The sequence below is a fragment of the Leptinotarsa decemlineata genome, unplaced genomic scaffold (genome assembly GCF_025532065.1).
Source record: "Leptinotarsa decemlineata unplaced genomic scaffold, Ldec_3_MD MMD2_tig00002159_RagTag_RagTag, whole genome shotgun sequence".
In the NCBI taxonomy this organism is placed as follows: domain Eukaryota; kingdom Metazoa; phylum Arthropoda; class Insecta; order Coleoptera; family Chrysomelidae; genus Leptinotarsa; species Leptinotarsa decemlineata.
The window spans coordinates 1259015-1268536 of NW_027412574.1; the positions used below are offsets into that span (position 1 = coordinate 1259015).

A 9522-nucleotide genomic window follows, 5' to 3' on the forward strand; every position below is an offset into this window, starting at 1 on the left:
AAGAGAGAACGAATCTACCTATAGAAGTAATTATGGAATTACTAGGATTCTGTGTACGAAACTGTTATTTCCAACTGAAGGACGAATTCTTTACACAAGATGAGTAACTGACAATGGGATCGCCACTTTCACCAGTCATAGCCAACATATATATGGAGTGGTTTGAAACTCTGTCCATTGAAGAAGCCCACAAGAAACCTCGAGTCTGGTTGAGATATGTTGACGACACCTTCATAATACGGAACCATAGGAATAGTGAACTAGACGCCTTCCTGAAACACATCAACAGCGTGAGACCTTCCATCACTTTCACAGTGGAGAAGGAAATCCACAACGAATTGCCATTCATAGACGTTTTGGTGAAGAGAACCGACACTAAGTGAGAAACATCTGTATACCGAAAACCCACTTATACGGGACAGTATCTGAACCACGAATCCAACCACCATCAATCAACTAAAAGAGAAATCATCAAGACTCTATTAGACCGTGCTTTCGGTCTCTGTAACACGAAGGAAGGTCTCGAGAAGGAACTAGACAACATCAAAAATGATCTTCAACGGAATGTTTACTCCAAAGCGATGGTAGAAAAGACCTTGGCTAAAAGACAGCAGGAGCCTCGCAAGGAAGAGAAACCGTCACAACCAGTGCTTGCACTTCCCTACATCAGAGGATTATCGAAGAGGATTAGAAGAATTGGTTTCAAATACAACATTAGAACCTGCTTCAGATCCAGTAACACTATCCGTAGCAGCCTCACGAAAACCAGGCCACCAAACGTGGACTGCGATTCCAAAAATTGCATTTACCGGATACCCTTGTGAGTGCGGAAAATGCTATATTGGTGAAACTAAGAGGCCATTGAATGTTCGCATTGCTGAGCTCAAGAAACACACACAGCGAGGGGAAACCAGCAAATCAAGAATAGCAGACCATATTTGGACCCATCAACACAACATCGAGTGGTCCCAAGCTGAGATCTTGCACAGAGAGAAACATTGGTTTAGGAGAAAATTCAAGGAAGCCGCTTACATGTTGTCCAACAACGTATTCAGCCAAGCCAGCGTAGAAATACGCAACATATGGAAACCCATCATCAAGCGAAAAATGGCCAACTACCGCCAAACGGTCATCTCCCACGGAACCAGTGAAGCGAAAAATGGAATGCGGGGATAAGTGAAAGTACTCGAACGACCTATAAATAGTCATCTCTCGGAGGAATCGGTCCAGTCATCACCCGAAGACGATTGTAGATACTAACAATCGAAACGTCGGGAACTAACGTGACTTGGAATCTCTCAACTTTTTATTTTTATTTCCTTTTTTTCATTTCCTTATTTTCATTTATTTCTGTTCAATTGTTCTATTTTACTTGTATTTTATTTCACTATTATTTCATTTCAGGTTTATTTTTCTCAATATAATTGTTATTTTCAGCAATTTATTTTTAATTCTTCTTTTTTTAGTTGTTTCAGGGATTTCAAATCATTTTATATAGTACACAATGGAAGTCCGAACTAGTGAAAAGAGTACATTTATCAGTCTGTGGATTATAATGTTGAAAGCTGCTACTTTATGCTAATATGGGTTAGTGGACGAATTATGGATGATAATATTTGTATGTGCCGGTTTACGATAAATTGAAAAATCATATTTGTTGTTAACTTTTATTATCATCAAGTCCAAAAAATTTATAGAGTTGGCCTATTCCATCATCATTGTGAATGTGATAGAAGAATGGAGAGAATTGATGAAATTCAAAAAGTTAGTCAACTGTATGTTCCTGTGAAACATACCAGGATATCATCAACAGATCTATACAATACACGTGTGTGTATATATATATATATGAATGATGATACTAATTTTCCTTCATTTTCAGTATTTCAATATTTTCATATGTCACATAAAGGATTTGGAGCTTCATAACTTCTATTTATTATATGCGAATGCTAACAATAGATGTGCTATCATCTATCGAAGAAGTTCAGCTCAGCTCAGTTCAGCTTCAATTCCTTTATATATATACTAGTGTTATGTTGCTGTATCTCTGCTGTTCCAATGTTTTGACATATATATCCAAATATAAATCCAAACACAGAAAAGCCGAAAAGTTAAATGCAAATTTGACGTTGAAATTTTGTCACAGCACCAGAGAAAAGGTGATTTTTAAAATATTTGCAAATACAGTGAAATTTTAATGGTGTGAGTGATATATATTTTTTTATATTGAAATCATTTGTTTGATTTCATAATTGTGAATTTGACCAAAATTTTGTATTTCTAATTTTTTGTTCAAGTTATTATTATTTTTACTTATGTGAACCATTTCCAAAAATATCCTTTTGACTTTATCATTTTCAACTGCTAAAATGTTTGTATTTTCATAATTGTATTTCAACTTTTGATCAATGAAATTAAACAAATGATTTCAATATGAAAAATTATATATCAGTTACATCATTAAAATCTCACTGTATTTGCAAATATCTTAAAAATCACATTTTCTCTGGTGCTGTGACAAAATTTCAACGTCAAATTTGCATTAGACTGTTCGACTTTTCTAAGTTTGGATTTGAGTATATGCCTATTTTAAACTAACTTTGGTGAGTCTTTTTTAATTTTATTACTATATAATGTTTGCATTATACTTTTTGTAGATATTCTTGATAAGGGAAAAATACATTTCCGAAATACCCACTCAAAAATAACCTATTGTTATATAAGCCAGTCGAATAAACTTGATCACATATATATATATATATATATATATATATATATATATATATATATATATATATATATATATATATATATATATGACTTATCTGTGCAAAATGACATACGCGGGTTATTTTGAATTTGGCGGACTTTGAAACGAAACTGACAGTGACACCACGTGGGTTATTTTGAATTTGGCGTACTTTGAAACGAAACTGACAGTGACAACACGTGGCCATAACTCTATAAACTGTCAAATTTCGTCATGGCCAATGACAGGTATTTACAGCGAGTTTTTTTCATTCCGACAAAGTTTTTGTTCAAATGGTGAGTTTTTTCTGTTTTATCTGTTTCTGTAGCATTTGTTTCAATTCTCAAAAATCCATCTTCAAATTGAATAACTTATTTTCAGAAAAAGAGCTCTTCGTATATTTATTTACCAATTTTATTGTTTTAAAACGCTCGAGGGAGAAAACGACATGTATAAGTAACGAACAAAATAGAATAAGTTTGTCATTTTGTCCATAAATTTTGTGTTATATGTAGGTAGGTAGGTATACCAAAATGCCACGTAATTATAAACTGACGACTAATCGGCAATCTTGGAGTACGGAGTCGATGAAGAAAGTCATCGAGGCAGTTCGAGATGGGAAAATGGTTTGGTATTGACTCCAAAAACATTAAGTGTTCCTCAAGCAACTCTTCGCGGCATTTTTTCGACATCAATAAAACTTAGGAGTCAAATTCAAAAGACCTTGGATGTAGAAAGGCAATTAGTTGAGCATATAAAATTCTTTGAAAGACGTTTGTTGGGATGGACACAATCATTGGTACAAGGATAAACTTTTTAGATACTTGGGAAAAACGGTTCCATCAAGACTGGATGGATGGATTTATAAGACGTAATAAATATATATTTTTGCGCAAACCAGAAGCCACTTCAGCAGCTCGCGCTCAAGCTTTGAATCGGTCGCAAGTTCAAAAATTTTATCAATTGTATGGAAAATTACTGGAATCTGTTGGCTATAGTATTTGTAATTCTGGGCTTTCTACAGTATAAAAAGCGGAAAAAAATTCAGCTACTACGGGAAGGAAACAAGGGGGAAGGAGTTATAACTAGTGCGGAGCGTGGTCCAAACACCAATGTTGTTTGTTGTGTTAATGCTGTTGGAACATAGGAACATACCGATGATGATATTCCATAGAAAAAATATGAAAAACGAACTTATAGATGAAGCTCCTGCTGGCGCTTTAAGTGTAGTTTAACAATCAGGCTGAATGACAACCGAAATATTTATAAAATGAATAAAGCATTTTCAAAGTTTTGTAAAAATATTGACGATAAAGTAATTCTAATTGCTGATGGAAATGCAAGTCATAAAGGCATTGAACATTTGGAATATGCAAAAAAACGGTTTTAATGATATTTTTCTGCACATTTCACTCATCGTATGCAACCTCTTGATGTCTCCTTTTTTGGGCCTTTGAAGACCTATTGTAACCAAGAAATTGCTAAATGGCTGAAGGCATATCCTGGGCGAGTTGTTACGAATCTTCAAATCATCGACTTGTTCATGGTAAGGCAGCTACGGTGTAAAATGCTTGTCACCTATTTGAAAGCACCAGCATCTGGCTGTTGAACCCTAATATATTTCCAGATTATACGTATGAGCCCTCTGAAACCACAAACATACCACTGGATGACAACTCTAATGAAGAGCCTCTTCAACTTGCAACAGTAATGACCACTGTCGAGTCTGACCAGGTTTTGACACAACCTTCACAACAAGCAGCAGATTTAATTCCTGTGACAAAGACGTCTCAAGTTGCTGTGGCGGCTGCGTTACCTCTCGTTCAGCCATGGTCCGATGATATTATTTCTGTAGAAAATAGTGCAGCTGAAATAAGAGCGCTTACCGACCCATAAGCTGAACATTCATCTCAGGTTCCAACAACAAGCTCCGGTCTAGAAGTTGTTTCAACTACTGCTGCTACCAATGAACATTCCTCGTCTTCTTGCTATTCCTATTGAGGTGCTTTCTCCGGTGCCAAAAGAATGTTTTATTAGTAAACGTTAGCCAGGGGAAACGTAAGCCAAAAACTCGACAGAGCTCGTTAGTGTTGACTTGTACTCCTAATATGTTGGAAATAAAATCTATAAATGCGTCCAAAGCTCTTTCAACAAAGAAGAAACGCAAAACCACCAAAAAACTATTCGAAGAAAATGATAAGGTACAAGATTTTCTCAATATTCCTCATGACGATGAAGGGGACTACTTGCATTTACTGTAACGACCTTTACTCGAGATCTAAGCCATAAGAAGACTGGTTGCGGTGCTTACAATGTTCGCTTTGGGCTCACGTTTCTTAGGCCGATCGATGTTCCAAGGAGAACTGAGTGTTTCTTTTGCATATTAGGCCAATAATTTTTCAGCTATGATATGTATGTCATTTTGTCCCCATTAGCAATATGTTATTTTGTCCGAAGCATATGGACAAAATGGATTATGATTCATCTCAGTTAAATTTTTTTTTCTGTAGATTTTTTGATGAAAAGTTTCGATATTATAAGGACCGAAGATGATTGATGTAAGCTATGAATGTGTGAACTACCAATAGAAAATTATGATTGAAAAACAAAACTATATGTCATTTTTTACATACTTCCCCCAACCAAACCAACTTCCTTAGTCATTTCACAATAATCTGTGATGTCACAGTTTGTATCCTATCGTTTCAAGCTACTTCCGAACATTCCAAAAAAAATTCAGGACATTCTGAAACATCAAGAAATACTCTCGAATAATCTTGATTGTTTTTTACTGTTCCATAATTTTTTAAAAGGCAAAAATGTTAGACCTCATGTCTAAGAAAGCACACCTTTCAGGTAAAAATAGGAACCTCTTCCATAGATGGTAACTAGAGGCCTACCACAACATTCAACTCACCACAATGATCTGACATGTTTTGAGATGTTTCCAAACGTTTTAGATTACTAAGGAACATACCAGAATGTTTTCCGTGATGATCTGGAATGTAACGGAACATTGTGGAACGTTTGCTCTCGACTGTATAAGAACTCTCGAGAGGGCGAGTTTTTCGGAAGTTCCAGACCATTTCTGAACATTCCACAACAAATCAGAATGGTACAATATATTCAAAAATGTTGTGGAATATTTTTTAGTACTCTGTGAATGTTATTTTGGACTCTCCGTGTACGAACAGCCACTTTTTTCATGTCCAAGCTGATGTGATCTGTTGGAAAAAACTGTGTTAAAATATGTATTTCCATCAACCAGCTGTCACTCCCTTACGAACAATAACTATCAAAAGTCAAAAAATTGTGCGAGCTAAGGACTAACGATTGAATCCGAGTGATTCCTAACACGGGTTGGACGATAGCTGTGTGAGCCACCAGTTCACACAGCAATCGATTGAATTGAATGGAGCAAACCACCCACGTCAACCAACCAGGCTACCGACCTACCCACTATAAGAGAAAAAAATATACATATACCTTTGTTCTGATACCCTTGTGAGGTTATCTAGTATTTCATAAATAATGAGTTTGTTTCATATATTACAAAATTTTATTTTAAAATATTCGTGTCAATATTTGAATTGAAAAAAAACATTACTTCTATGCAACTTAACGTTGTCTATCACTAATCTAAAAATTCATGAAAAGGGTTTATTTTTAGAAGAGATCAATTTTTGGGGAAAAAACTTTCGGTTTTCTACTCCTCCAACTTCATACAAAACATGTGAGACTATTTTAAAGAAAGGAGGAAAGCAATCAATTTCTTACAATTGACTGTATACAAAATGAGTAGATCATGCAAAGAAGTGACTATCAGACACAAACTTGAAAAAAAAAACTCTTTAGAAACAGCTACTCCAATATAAACATTGACTTACACGAAAAATACTTGCAACGCAACTACTTTTATGTGAACACTGAATTGTACAAACTCATTTTTTCATTCAGTTTGTACTCCAAACATATGTATTGGAATCGAATCAGATATCATTTACAGGATGATATCTGATCCGATACACATTATATTAAATGAAAGAGGTAAAATTTCACTGATATGGAACACTATTATCCTCACTGGTGGACATTTGATATTTCGGAATAAGACACCTCTTCAGTACCAATCTGGATAACTCTATAAAATGAAGCAAACAATTCATTCATGAAAATTGCCATTTTATGTCACGAATGAGTTTAATCTACCCATGTCATCGATGAAAGTGCGTAATTGACATTCATTCGCTCATTTGATTAAATCCGAGCCATAGTAATCTTATTTAAATTGAAAGAGGCATATTTATAGGAGAGATTAATTTTTGTATGAAGATGTAAAAGTAGAAAGCCCAAATCTTTCTCTCCCAATAATCACAAATCTTCTAACAATTCTTACCCAACTATGAATTTTTCATTCTGTAATTCATTTCGTAAAACGTTGTGATGAAATGTATATGTCATTCACCAAAAATTGATTTAGGTTAACAAAATCATCTTATTAAAATTGTTTTTGGAAAAAGCCTTCGTCTGAAATGAAGAGGATTGGAATCAGTGTGCGGCATCGAAAACGAGTGAGATTGAATGTCTTCAACACACATTTGGATCGAGACAATTTCAAATCCCGTTATACCTTCTTTCCTGTCCCTTGGTGACAATCGCCCTGAGAATTTGAATAGGTAAAGTACTACCAAGTATGACACATCATTGAGGTGGTAATTTTATAACAATTTCATCCATGTGACTGTCCCTGTGACATCCATCTGACCATGTCATTGCATAATTTCTCATTTTGACACCCTCTTACGAAACAAAAAACTTGAAAAATTATCCAAAAAGTCACATGAATGAATCATATTTTCGAAAATGTTTCATATTTAGTACTCTTCCTATTCAATTTCTGAAAGTGATGGTCACTAAGGGGTGGGGATTAAGGTTATGAAAGAAAGATGTCTTTCTTGAATTGAAAATTGACTTTTTTGCATTTTCTCCTCAACAAATAGTTCGAAGACATTCGTACTTTCTATTTTCAGTGCCATATGGTCACGATTTTTGTTGGCGATATGATGTGGAGTCAAAAATTTGTATGCAGGTATTCCATGAAAAAAGTCCAGATCGTGCACTTATGCTACAATATACTATGAGCAGAATAGAGCGAACATACAGAGAATTATGACATGCGTGGGGTGCATCAAAGAGCAAGTCAAGTTAGATCTATAGCTGTTGAAAATATTGTGAGACATATAATGAGTATTTAATATTATTTTAAATTACATTTCTTCAATAAAAATATTGATTCTGCTATGCGCGAGTTTGTAAACCAAACCTTTCCAGATTTTTTGATACAAAAAAAGGAAAAAATGAGTAACCTTGAAAAGCGAATCAGGATAGAAGAATTATAGAACATGACACCCGCTGTGCTACAAATGATACGATTTTAGCCGGAGTAGATCATTGTCTAGTGGTTAAAGATTTTTCGTAAATGAAAAATTAACGTGAAACCAATTTATCTTTAATTTTCGATCATGACATAAAGAGAAAATATTCCGCTCCAGATAAACTAGTTGAAACTAGTCGATGTACTCCAAAATGTAAGGATAAACGGAAATTGATGCAAAAAAATTGATAAGTGCGCAAAGAATTTTAAACGGGAACTTAAGGGAGCTACAGGTTTTAGAAAGTAATAGAGAATGTTTTGAAAATTTGAGTCAATGTATATCACCTACAGACCAGTTTCGAAGTATTTCCACCCATCAGTGCAGGAAAGATCCGACCCAAACAGCAAAGTGTCAGTTTCAACGCGGATTAATTGCATGTGTATTTGTGTTCGTTTCATGTTGTAGATGTGCAATTAGAAAGGATATTCAAGTTTTCCAACTGTGACGCCAGCTGCGGGGTCATAAGACGCGTTCATAAAATAAAGTTACTTTTTCATGACTGTTTCTCCATGTCCTTTAATTTCCAGTGAGTGAATTTTAATTAAGTATCAGCATTGCACTCGTGCGGAGCCAGGGCGGCTCGCTATTACCTACATACGAGTACTCATCACGAGAATACGGCAGACTAAATTGTTGAAGACACCATCCAGGGAAGCCATGTACCTCTCAGTTTCCCACTTTAGCCCACTCAACCACAGAAAAAAAACTTCAGAAGTTGATATGGTTATTTCCATCAAATAGATCGCTCGGAGTTTGTCATGAAATACAAAACTCCATTAAAGAAATTAAATTGAAACGTAAATTCAGTATTTTTATCAAAGTAGAAAACACGTATTTTACTGCTGTATTTCGCAGTGGGTCACGATATATAGCAAACATAGTTATCGTAGTGCCATCTGATGATAAAGTATTTGTGAAACTAGAGGATAGAATAACTTCAATATTACTTTGAACATCTACTAATGTTTATTCATAGATAGGTACTGCAAAACAATGTTATTCCAGCCAATAATTTTTGTCACGTATATTCACGTATGTCACGTATTTTGTCATGTATCATTTTGTAAAATTACAGTAACCAACAATTTCATAATCAAAATTTTAAAATGAAATTTCAAAATATTTTCTACTCTGTAGAGTCATGTGGGGTTAATGTACGCAATTTTTAGTAAATTGCCCCCAGAATAAAAGTTTTAGTTGATTGAAAAAAAAATCAACGTTTAATCTAATGTAATAAATCTTTATAAACAAAAACAAAACATAAATTTCTAATTCTACTAATAATTGTTATTTTAATTGAAACTTTAATCAACAAGGGAAATGCGGACCCTTACC

General features: G+C 34.6%; 1 protein-coding gene across 7 annotated transcripts in view; it reads left to right on the plus strand.

Annotated features, from left to right (window-relative positions):
* dlg1 (MAGUK family member discs large 1) overlaps nucleotides 1-9522 on the plus strand; it is an 889881-nt gene that overhangs the window by 245530 nt on the left and 634829 nt on the right. The window lies entirely within an intron of this gene.